Source organism: Dasypus novemcinctus, unplaced genomic scaffold (genome assembly GCF_030445035.2).
Source record: "Dasypus novemcinctus isolate mDasNov1 unplaced genomic scaffold, mDasNov1.1.hap2 scaffold_134, whole genome shotgun sequence".
NCBI lineage: Eukaryota > Metazoa > Chordata > Mammalia > Cingulata > Dasypodidae > Dasypus > Dasypus novemcinctus.
The window spans coordinates 862,635-876,518 of record NW_026688153.1 but is presented as its reverse complement, the minus strand read 5'-3'; positions in this window follow the sequence as shown (position 1 = coordinate 876,518).

The window sequence follows — 13,884 nt, the reverse complement described above, 5'->3', positions numbered from 1 at the left end:
TTAAGATTAGTTCTATGAAAATTATAGTTGAATCCACTTCCCCATATACCCTTCAATACTTTGACAACTACCAAACTCCCCAAATCCTTTATTCTTTATCTTCATTAATTTCCAGTCCACTATGTGAATTGTCATATATAATGCTCTCTACACACACACACACACACACACACACACACACACACACATATACACACACCCCAAAACAAAAAAAAAACAAAACATGATACAGATTTTGGTACTCTGAAATGCTAACCAGGATTACTGAAATGCAATTATCATATTAACTTTTTCATTCAAACTTTCATCAAATATTCCAACCACCTACTATATCCTAAAAGCTGAGTTCTAATATACATAAAGTGAATAAGTTATTTATCCTGAATATTTTCAGTACTAAATATTTGAGAGGTATAAAAATAAGTGGAATATAAGCTATGTGCAAAAAGCTAAAAGAGGTATGGGTGTAAAATTCCAGCAAACACTGTGGAGAAGAAAGAATAACTAGACTTGCAGTCAGAGAACACAAAAAGTCTGGAAATTAATATTGGTCATAAAATTGAATTTCTCCTAGTAGAAAAAAGGTCAGAAAAACAGTGCAATTTCTGGCTGATGAAGAATGTAATGCCTAGTTTAAAATAATTGGAAATAAAAGTTGAGAGATGTGCAAAATTAAAATCAATTTAGACCCTACACACACTCAGGTAGGACAACAGAGAATGCATAGTGGACCTTAAAGCAAATGAGAAAAATTGCTGCCTATGGAAAAACAGGCAATAAAATGGTACCCTAGGAAGAACTTATTTAAAACAAAAAACAAAAAACACCCACGACCTATTGCACACTCTTCCCAAACTTGTTTGAAGAGTCAACTGTTTCATGTGCCTCCCGAGGGGTCTCTGCCTAGAGGCAAACATGCTTAGCCAACCTCCTCGCATCATACAAGCCTGAATTCAGTGAACTGGATAATGTTTGGACAAGAAATCCTCCATATTTATTAAACAAATTATGGTGAGAGCATTTTGAAATTTAAACCATATTCACCCACTGAAAACAATTTTTAAAAAGTATTGTTAATGTGTTTCTGATATTATAGAGCAACTAGCTTAATTGTAGATAAATAAAATCTTATCTTCATCTTTTTTAGATAAGACTGAACAGAAAAAGAGTGAATCATGTTTGTGAAACTCTTTATATTTTGGTCATACCATTTGCCCAGGAAATCAAAGTTTTCTGCATTTATTAAATCTCTGAGGAATATACTCATTAAAAAGTTAGCAAACCTTGCAGAGTAAGTGGAAACTTGGCTTGTTCCCACTTAGTTCCCTGAGGAGGCATGAACTAAGCCCCTCTTAAAGACTTGTTAGTCTCTGAAAGTCTTTCTTCTTGGCTTCATCTGTACAGTTCAGTTGCCCCATTATATTTTACCCATCCTCACAAGGGACTTGATTAAATAGATCTTCTGAAAACCTCATTCTCTTGGCACTGAAGCTCAAGCTCAAGGAGAAAAATTGGTGCAAAAATGGAAATGTCTTCAGCTTCTTTCTAAGTGAAATCATTTTCCATTGGGTCAGGGTCACATTTTGTAAGGCAAGACTATGGCATGATAGAGGAAAAAGGTTTTCTGTGCTTGTAAAGAAGATGGGACACTTACTGAGTGTATTTCTTAATAAGACTATTAAGAATATGATATACATCAATAGATGATGTTTCAGATTTCTTTGAAGGTGAGACTACAGAAATTCACTGAGTATTGTTTGATCAGATCTTTATTCAAAAGTTGGATGATTCATTTCAAGGAGAAAGTAACTTGTGTATTCTCATGCATTTTCTTTCTTTTGTGACTACTAAGAACTTCATTTCTTCAGTGTTCAACTTCCTCATTACCATCTGTAATCCCCTACCAAACACCTATTGTCAAGGTTTAATCTTAGGCATGTTATCTAAGTGGTGGATCAAAATTATGTAACTATGTTATAACTATAGTATTTATCTGAGGGACTTCTCTCTCTTGATATATATATATATATACTCACACACACATATATATATTTCTCATAGGGATGCATATGGAATGCAATTAAATTATCAATATCATCTCATCTTGTCTTCTCTAGTCACTATAAAACACATTTTGATAGCCTCATTTTTCTGTCCATTTTTTCTTTGCACTACTCCAATGTTTCCTGTCTCCAGATAGAGTTCTTAAAGAGAATTTATTACAGACAGTTTATGTCTCCATTTAAATCTTCTGTGTGAGTTGATTTTTTTCCTCTACAGCATTTACCATGAAGGAAATAAAAATAGTTAAATGTGCTTTTATGAAATTTGGGATATTTAACTTAGTTTTTTCTATATGTATAATATTAATAATGCCCAGTGGTGTGAAATAATATTTGATTCTCTGTTTAAAAATCGACTCTTTATAAGACTTTTTAAGATTAAGTTTAAAATATTTTGTTCACTTCTGAAAAGATTATCATCCTAGCAATTTATTTGGAATTGCACCTTCTTCATAAATAACTTTGTAATATTGGATAAGGGATATAACCAATTATTCCATTCATATCAGTGTGTGAATTTCATACAATTTACTTTCAAAGAGTTGGCCAGAGATATTAACACGTATTTTACTTTTTATGTTTTTTGAATCTTTAGAATATAAAAAATATTGCAACAAAGTTTTCATTACTCTTACTTATTTCCACTTCTGCATGTATTTCTTAATTTCCTTTAGTAAATATTATGTGATATCTAATGTCATATAGTTTCATGATATTTTAACATTCACTAGAAATTGTGTTATTTCCCAAAACCAACATCAGCTTTTTTTGACTCATTTTGAATTTTCTGCACTGAAAAATAATTTTCATGCTCTTAATACTACCACACCAACTTTTACTGTTTTTCCCCCCTGATTTGTTTTTTACATATGCTTACATTTAATATTTTTGATCCATAATGTTCTGTGTGTTTTCTGGCAAATAGCATATAGCCACATAGGGATTTTTGTTCCTGTTTTAGAACCTTAACTAGGAAGATTAGTTAATTCATGTTTATTGATACATTCTTATTATTGCACATTTATTAAGAGGATTACTATTTTCAAAATTGCTCATTTGTTTTTGATAATTTGTTATTTGCAAATTGGTTATATTTACTTCATTTTCCTCTTTTTGTTTGTTTAGAAAATCTTGCTTTGTGTCTCTCTTTCATGTTAAAATAATTTAATCTTCAAAGAGTTTATAATTTTTACCCATTCCTTTTAAATTATTATTTTTAAAATGTGAGGATTATTTGTACACTCTACCAAATCATTGCAAATTTATAGTAGATAAGCCACCATTGGCTCTAATCTTCATAGATAGAAATCCTATTGTGTCTGATCTTTTGTACCTGTTACTAATCCAGCCACAAACCTCAGCTGAACTTTCCCATATTCTCATAAAAATATTAAAATAAAATTACTCAAATATTGGTGTCAGCTTTACAAATTTAAGACTTTTTTTCATATTCCTTTTGCATGATCTGCAAGGTCTTTAAGGATAGATTAAATCTCAATGAATTTCAAAGTAATTCATAAGTAGAAAAAATTTTGGATGGAGGATTATCTTTAAGTCTGTAGATATAATCACCTAAAGTATCTGAGGGATAATCTAATTCATTCTTATTTCTTCACCCTTCCTAGCTGGCTGATTACTAAAATTCCATGTAGGAAAGAACCTCCATTTAATTGGCAGCCATGGGCCCACTCTCACATGTGACCTTTGAACATGTCATTGCAAATCAAAGACTTGGAACTGGAGGCATGTACTGTTAGTTTTGTTCTCTCAACTTCTTAGATACTGCCATCTCTACAAGGCAAACTTTGAAACTTTGGTAATAAACCATTCTGATTGGTATAGGTAGCAACTAAGTATTTTATTGGTATATTCATTAAAACATTTGCATGACAAATATTTTATCGATGTAATATTTAGGTCTGTTTTAATTTTTAACACATATTTCTGTGGGAACTAGGGAATATAAAAAAGAAAGATGTTAGAGAAGTTGAGTTTCATATAACCATATAGTAATTTTTCTGGAGAAACATTGCATCCAACTGTAATTTCAATTATGTTGAAAATGACTAAAATAGCCTCTTCTAAATTTGTCGTGAATTCTGTGTTTTAATGAATAACTCATATTACTTATTTTCTGTAATTCTCTTTACAGTAAATAGGGATGTAATTAAGGAAATGGGAAACTGGACACTGGTGACTGAGTTTATTCTTGTGGGAATAACCACAACCAGAGCATTTGGGGGGCCTCCTGTTCATGATTTTTTTTAGTGACAATCCTTGGAAACACCCTCGTCATTACCCTCATTCTTGTGGATTACAGGCTCCACTCACCCATGTATTTCTTCCTCAGCAACCTCTCTTTCAGTGAAATATTAACCACCACCTGTGCTGTTACCAAGATACTGGCAGGCTTCCTGTCAGATAGGAAGACCATATCATTTGGAGGATGCTCTGCACAGTCTTATTTCTACTTCCTTTCTGGATGCAATGAGTTTATCCTTTTTGCTGTCATGTCCTATGATCACTGTGTGGCCATCTGTAGTCCCCTTCAGTACCCTACAATTATGACCAGCTCACTCTGTATCCATCTTGTCATCTTCTCCTGGGTGGGTGGCTTTTTCCTGATCCTCCCATCCACTGTCCTAAAAATAGGACTGCCATATTGTGGCTCCAATGTGATTGATCACTTTTTCTGTGACAGTGCTCCCCTCCTCCACTTGGCCTGTGCTGACATACATGTCATTGAACTCATGGATTTCCTCAGTTCCCTTGTCCTGCTCATCAACTCCCTCTCACAGTGGTCTCCTATGTTTATATCATCTCCACCATTCTGAAGATACCCTCAGGACAAGGACAACGCAAAGCCTTTGCCACTTGTGCCTCTCACTTCACTGTGGTCTCCATGGGCTATGGGATCTCCATCTTTATGTCCGTCCCTCACAGAAGAGCAGCCTCCACCTCAACAAGATCCTCTTTATCCTCTCCAGTGTCATCACACCTCTCCTGAATCCTTTCATCTTCAGTCTACAGAATGAATCCATGAAAGATGCTCTAAAGGACACAGTAGCAAAGAGACAGAACTTTCTCAAAGGACTGAGGTGCATGTGAAAGAAGGTTGGCATTTTTTACAATTGCCGAAAGATGAAAACCACCCAAGTGTACATCAAAAGATGAATGGATAAACAAAAACAAAATGTGATCTGTTCATATAATAGAAAATGAGTCAGTCATAAAAGGGAATGTAGTCCTAATATATGAGACAACATGAATGAACTTTAAAGATGCCATGTTTCATGCAAAAAGGCATAAAAAATTATTTTTGTGCTCTCACAAATAATTAAAATAAGCAAATTCATAGAGTCTCAAAGTAGAATACAGGTCACCAGGGTTACAGTGGAGGTAAGAAATAGGAGTTAATGATGAATGAGACCAGAGATTCTGTTTAGGGTGATGGAAACAATTGGTAGTGGAATGTTGTGATAGGAGCACAAAACTGAGATTATAATTAACACCACCGAATTGTGTATTTGCAAGTGGTTAATATGGTAAATTTAAGTTGTATGTATTATATGAGAATAAAATAAATTAAAACAGTACAATGTAAACATTGATTCCTAATTACATTATGGACTTTTTTAGCATAATTCTAATAATATTTCAATAACTGTAACAAAGTTCTTACAGTAATGTAAAATGTTAATTAGAAAATGTGTGTATGCGAGTGAGAATACATGAGAAATTTGTAATTTCTGCATGATTTTTCTGCAAACCTACAATGTCTCTAATAAAAAATGAGAAAAATGCAACTTTCAGGTAATAATAGAAGGTAGTTATGGGTAGATGTGATATAAGTAATAATATAGTATCTTTTAAAAGACCTACAATTGTATACACTGCTTGGTTGAGAATATTACTGAACTAATTATATATAATCAGTTCAGCCCCATGAAATATAGGATGAAAAGGTTTCAAGGCACCTTCTCCCCAAGGACACACTCTCATACACATGGAAATTCAAGCTTGGAAAAGACTCAGTTTTTGTCTTTAATACTTGCATTTTTCTTATATTTTAGCTCAAACATTAGTTACCACATGATGTTCATATTCTTTTCCAAGTGGAAAACAGGACTTCCTTCCAGAAATACTTCTATCATATTATCTTTTCAGAGTCCTCGGTAATAATCAGTAAAACAGTCCCCTTAACATTCTAGCATATCGCCCTTTCATATATTTATTATACTTTTCAAGCTATTTTGTTTGATATTTATATTTAATAAAAAATTAAGCTCTTTGAGAATAAGGATCTTGAATTTAATAAAAAATTAAGCTCTTTGAGAATAGGGATCTTGACTTTCTTATTCAAGGCTTTAGTTCTAGTTCTGAAAGAGTATCAGCAGTGTTACAAATGGAATACATAGTTTTCTTTTATCATTGAGATCTCTCTGAAGGTTTCCTCAGTTATACTCAAACCATACTGATTCTTCTCAAGTACAAGATGAAGTTACAGTTTGCCTCACTCAGTGGAAAAGGAGTGATTTCCTCAGTTCAAGTCTAAAACAACTCAGTTACAGAAATGGCACAAGTTATGTAATCTTTCAGGTCCAAAGATATGGCCAGAAGTGTAATGACATGCTTAATAATCCATATATATTTGAGATGGTATTAATCTGAGGAGGAACAGAAGAGTGGAAGGCAGAAAATACAATCTATGTCCACTTGAATGGTACTTCTCAAACTCTCTATGGCCAAGGAGATGTCCCCCCATCCTCCATTTATCAATACCTTTCTAAAACATAATAAAAATGAATAACAAGAAATTATCTTTAAAAGCTATATAATTCATAAGCTCCAAAATGGTTATAATACTGGACAGACATAAATCCATATTCCAATAAATAAAACAGTCATAAAACAGAAAAGAAATAAGGGATTACAAAAACTTTATGTTTTTCTTTCAAAGAGTCCCTTTATAGGTGATTCATAGAGAATGGCTCTTCCATTTGTAACATTTTGTTGTTCTGCAATTGTTAACCAGGTAAAAAAATAAAGAAACACAACCATTCCTGTCTGAATTGCCAGGATTCCATAGATCCTTGACCAACACACTACTTTTAAACATTAGGGCAGAGTTCAATTGTTTTATTTTTTTAATTTATTTTTAAAGGAGTTTTTGATTACATGAACGTTACAGTGAAAATATAGGAGTGCCTCACCCCCTTCCACACTTTTCCTCACTCACAACAACTTTCATTAATGTGGTGTATTTGTTACAACTGAAGCATTACTACTAAGCATAGAGTATAGTTTACATTATAGTTTACCATATGCACCACACAATTTTATAGGTTTTAACAAAATGGAAAATGGTTTGTATCCATCATTGCAATATCATGCAAAACAATTCCAATGTCCCAAAAATGCCCCATGCTACAGCTATTCTTTCCTCTCCCTCCCCTCAGAACCTCTGGTCACCACTGTCTTTATATCAATGTTACAAGTTACTCCATTACTAGAATAATAAGTCTACCTTAGTCATTGCACCCTTATGTTTGTTCATTCCTCAGTCTGAGGATTTGGGGATGGTGATGCTCACTGCTTCCAATTGAGAGGGGCTTAGATTCTATGGAGCAGATGTATGGAACTGTCTTGTTTGCAGGTGTAGGTACTGTCTGCTTTTTGGGGATGGACATCGTCCATCATCATGCTTTTGTTCATTTTTCTGGGTGAGTCAATGAACTGGAGATTAGGAGCTGGCTATAACTCTGCTGAAATAAAGAACTCAACCAGCATATGAACATTTTGAAGATTTAAGTCTTTAAATTTAAATTTAATGGGTATGTGCTAATTGTAAGTTTAAATAAATAGGACAGAAGAACCATGTATAGGAAAATTATAAAGAGTCTAACTTTGATACATTGGAGAGATAGATTATCATGCATGCCAAGGTAAGGTCCACAGACATGGTGTCAATTTCTGATTCTTTGCATAAGCATCCCTTTAACAGAGTGATACACTTGAATAGAAAAATAACAGTGTTTATGGGAGTGAAAGACACAATAGGTGAGATTAAAAACATTTGAGGCATTTAACAGCAGACTCAATTGATGATTATAGAAGAAAGAATGTGATGGAGAAGAAATAACAGCTGAAATTGAAGAGAAAGAGAAAAGAATGGAAACAACTGACCAGGGACTAAGGGAGTTGAATGATAACTTGAAACACAAAAACATACGTGTCATGGGATTTCCAGTAGAAGAGAAAGTCAAAGGGTCAGAAAAAGTATTTGAGGAGATAATGACAGAAAAATTACCAACACTCATGAAAGAAATTAATACACATGTCCAAAAAGTGCAGCATACGGCAGTCATAATAAATTTGAATAAGCCTATTAAAGACACATACTACTCAGAATGTCAGATGCTAAAGAGAAAGAGAAAAATTTGAAAGCAGCAAGAGAGAAGCAAACCATCACATACAAAATGCTCAGTGCAGATGTCACATCGAAAGCATTGGGGGTTTGGAGGCCAATGGTATTATATAATTAGGATACTGAAAGAGAAAAAATGCAGGCCAAGAATTCTTTACCTAGTAAAAATTGTCTTTCTAATATGAAGGTGAGCTTAAAACTTTCGTAAATAAACAGAAAATATGAGTTTCCCTAAAAAGGAATCCAACTGTGCAGAAAACACCCTTGGCCCTGCAACCCAAGAGAAAAAGACGAGATGGAAAATACTGGAGGAGGGTGTAGAAGGGAAGACTATCAAAATGGATAGCCAAAAGGGAAAAATGGCAGATGAAAATAAGATACGAAATAGGAAAGCCAAAGAATAAAGGAGGTAAATAATGCATTTACAGGAATGTCATTGAATATCTCAGTTAAAAATTTCATATCCAGTGAGACACTCTTTAAAAAATGTGAGAGATAGTTAGACATCCTGAGATAAAAGCTGGAAGAATTCTTCCCTAATTCTGACACAAAAACAATTCTAAAGGGAATTTTTCAGACTGAAATGAAAGTACACCAAAAAAGTGTTTCAAAATAGATAAAGAAACAATGATCTGCAGTTAAAGTAACCATTTGTGTAATTGTAAATGCCAGTATTATTGTACTGTACTGCTTAAAATGTAACTCCTTATCTTCCTAAATGTGCCAAAATTCAAATGCATAAAAAGTAATGATAAGTCAAAGCTTTTGTACACACAATCTACAAAGGCATAAGTGGTAACAAAAAAATTTTGGGGACAGAGGCTTATAATATAAATGGATGCTATTAAAGTTAAGTAGGCATCAATCTGAAGATAATTGTGGTATATTTAGTATGTTAAATTTTAAACCCATGGTAATTAACCATAAGGAAAACAAATGAAAAATATATTCAGCTAGCAATGAAAAGGCACTCAATAAGTTACAATACAAGAAAGCAAATTAATATGAAAGTAAGCTTAAATATAAGGTGGAACTAAAATGAAAAATTACATTTTTTTCATTTTAAATTAAATTCCCCAATCAAAACATACAGGCTGACAGAATGGATAAAAAAATTATGAACCATTCATATCTTGTCCACAAGTGACTTAGAGCCAGGGATGCAAAGCAGCTGAAAATGAAAGTTTGGAAAAAGATATTTCATGCAACAGTAACCAAAAAGGACAGAGGTAGGTATACTAATAACAGTCAAAACAAGTTTTAAATGCAAAATGTTATAAGGGATTAGAAGGCCATTTTATATTAATAAAAGATACATTCCACCATGTAGGAGTAAAAGTCATAAATGTTTATGCACCTAATCAGGGTGCTCCAATACACAAGAGGCAAAATCTGGCAAACCTAAAGAGAGATAGAGACATAGCTACAATAATACTTGGAGACTGCAATGCACCACTCAAATCATTAAAACAATTAGACACATGATCAACAAGGAAACAGAGAACTTGAACAATATGATAAATCTATGAGGAATACAATCTTCTCAAGTTCTCATGGATCTTTATTCAGTATAGACCATATGTTCAGTCTCAATCCAAGTCTGAATAAATAGAAAATGATTGAAATTATGCAAAGCACTTTCACAGAGCATAATGAAATGAAGCTGGAAATCAATAACAGGCAGAAAAGAGGAAAATACACAAATAGGAGGCCAAACAACAGATTCCTAAACAATCAGTGGGTCAAAGAAGAAACAATAAGAGAAACTTGTAGATATCTCAAGATGAATGAAAATGAGAGCACAACTTGTCAAAAATTATGGTATACCACAAAGGCAAGGCTGAGGGAAATTTATAGCCCTAAATGCCTATACTGAAAAGAAGAAAGAGTTAAAATAAAAGACCTAATTAAATATTTGAACTAGAAAAAAACAGCAAACACAACCCAAAGCAAGCAGAAAGAATGAAATAGCGATTAGAGCAGAAATAAGTGAATTTTAGAACAAAAATTCAGAGAAAATCAACAAAATCAAAAGCTGGTTCCTTGAGAAGAGCAATAAAATTGACAAACCCTTTGCTAGACAAATAAAGAAAAAAAGAGAAAAGATGCTAATGAATAAAATCAGAATTGAAAGGGAGAAAGTTATAATGGAACCCACAAAAATAACAGGGATCAAAAGAGGAAGTTATGAGAAACTGTAAGCTAAGAAATTAGACAACTTAGTTGAAATGGACAAATTCCTAGACCTTCACAAAAAACCTACACTGACTCTGCAAAAAATACCAGAGCTCAACAAATCAATCACATTAAAGTGATAAAATCATCAAAAGAAATCTCCCAACAAAGAAAAGCCCAGGTGATTTCACAGGTGAATTCTGCAAAGTATTTTGAGAAGAATTAAAACCAATCCTATTTAAACTCCTCCAAAAAATTGAAGAGGAGGGAAAATTACCCAACATATTTGATAAAACCAACATCACCCTAATACAAACCAAGAAAAGACACTACAAGGAATGAAAATTACAGACCGATATATCTAATGGACATAGATGCAAAAATCCTCAACAAAGTACTTGCAAAAAGATATGTAATATTACATCATAAACATATAGGGGATGACAGAATGATAATGTAAACCACAATGTAAAACATAGGATAACTAAAAATGTTAGAAAACTGCGTGTCCTAAAGTATGCACCACAATGTAAGCACAGATGTCACCTGATTTGAAAGCTATTGTCTCAGACTCTGTACATCACTTTAAGTAAATATGTTGTGATAGGCTGTTAGAGTATCACTGTGGAAGGGAAAAGGTTTTGTGGTGGATGTGTGGGAGTGCTGTATATTGTATACATGAATTGCTGTGGTCTAGGGCTCTTGTGAAGATAAGATCAATAATTGGGGGGAAAAAAAAGGAAAAGAAAAAGATAGGATGTAGAATTTTTCCAAGTCAACACGTATTCTATATCTAACCTTTAAACCCATCGCTATATCCCATTTTGCTAGTAAGAGATCCTCACATGATATTGGGGCTTCAATATTCAGGAAGTTCTGGATCCCAGAGTGGTCCAACAATGGCAGCAGAGAAATACTGGTATAGGATACTATTGACAGGGGATATATGGCTGACAGGGAGCTATACAGGGCATATGTCCAGGGTGCATGGTAATGTTTGGATATACTCATAGTGGCAACAATTAAAAACTAAAGCTGGGGGGGTACTGGGTCCCTGGCTGGGGGTGCTGTGCCGTGGTCCCTAGGGGAGCAGCGGCAGTCCCCCAAGTGCAGCGGCAAGGACCGAGAAGGAATGAGGGTCCAACAGTGAGCCCCTGATACTAATGACTATGCTTGTGAGCCTATATGCCTGAAATAAGAACAAGGCCTAGAGTAGCACTGTGCCTGGGAATTTCCTCCTGACAGCCTTTATGTTACTCAAATGTGGCCAGTCTCGAAGCCTAACTCAGCATCTAAATGCAATGCCTTCCCCCCAGCGTGGGACATGACACCCAGGGATGAGCCTCCCTGGCACCGAGGGATCACTATCAAGTACCAACTGATGATGCAACTGGAAAATGACCTTGAATTGAAGGTTCAATGCGGATCTAGCAGAATATCCCTGTCTACATATAATAACATGACTTTAAAATGCTGTTTGACCTAATGTAAGGGGGAAATGGAAAGGAGAAATGAGTTTATATGGCTACAAGTCTCTAAAAAAGAGTCTGGAGGCTGTCAGAAGGATTGCCCTTATGCACAACTGAGCAGAATCTAAGAGACAGATGAAGTAGATACAATCCCCAGGTATTGGTTCCTTTGAGGGCTAAAGGGACACACGGGTTCTATGGTCATGGCAGATAGGGTTCATTGCCATGACAGATGGCCCTTCTTTAGAGCTGGTGTTTCTGTGTGATGAAACTGGACCCAGAGGGGATCTCTTTTCATAAGACTATCATGCTACTTTACTGGAATTGTAGTTGGTATTGGGGTTTCAGATATATTTAGGGGATTGAATCTTTTTACTGACAATATGATAACCAGGCCCTGAGCCTCAACAGACTCCAGCTCCTACAATCTGATTTATTGGACTCACCTCACTCAGCTAAGATGGAGTTGAAGAAGGGCAACCACCACACCATGGAGCCTAGAGTGCCTACAACTGAAAGCAGGAGGATTGCATCCAGTAACCATGTGGACTCTGAGCCTCCTCTTGACATAGAGGTGCAATGGGCATAACCAATCCAAGGACCTCAGAGAAAAGGTGGCATTGGAGTGGGAAAAGTGGACATGGTGGCTGATATGGGTATGGGGAATGGCAGGAAGAGATGAGATGTGGAGGTGCCTTTGGGACTTGGAGTTGCCCTGGATGGTGCTTCAGGGGCAATCACCAGACATTGTTAATCCTCCCAGGGCTCACTGGATGGAATGGGGGAGAGTGTGGGCCATGATGTGGACCAATGACCATGAGGTGCAGAGATACCCAGAGATGTACTTACCAAATGCAATGGATGTGTCATGATGATGGGAGTGAGTGTTGCTGGGGGGGGAGGGGTGCGGTGGGGGTGGTAGGGTCGAATGGGATCTCATATTTTTTTTAATGTAATATTTTTACAAAATTAATTTTAAAAAAAAGAATCCAGTGAAGAATTACATTCCATGATCAAACAGGATTTACTCCTGGCATGCAAGGCTAGTTCAACACAAGGAAATCAATTAAAGTGATATACCAAAATAACAAATTGAAGGGAAAAAATACATGATCATCTTGATTGATGCAGAAATGCATTCAACAAAAACCAGCATCCTTTCTTGATTTAAAAACACTTCAAAAGATAGGAATAAAAGAAATATTCCTTAATATGATGAAGGGTATGTAAGAAAAATGCACAGTCAACATTGTACTCAATGAGGAAGAGTTGAAAGCATTCCTTCTAAGACCAGGAACAAGGCAAGGATGCCCACTGCCCTCACAATTGTTTAACTTGTACCAGAAATTTCTAGTTCCAAGTATCTATGTAAAAACATATGTGAGCTAATAAACAGATTCAGGAAAGTGGCAGGATATAAGAACAACTTGCAAAAATCTGTAATTTATCTATACACTGGCATTGAAAAACTGGGAAATCAGGAAAAAAAATCCATTTACAGTGACAACAAAAAGACTCAAATACCTAGGAATCAATTTAACTAAAGATGTGAATGAGCTATATTCAGAAGACTACAATATATTGCTAATAAAAATCAAAGAAAACCTAAACAAATGGAAAGATATTTCATGTTCATGGATTGTTAGACTAAATATTGTGAAGATGTTAAGCCTATCAAAACTGATCTATAGACTCTATGTAAGACCAATCAGAATTCCAACAGCCTATTTTATACAAATAGAAAAGGTAA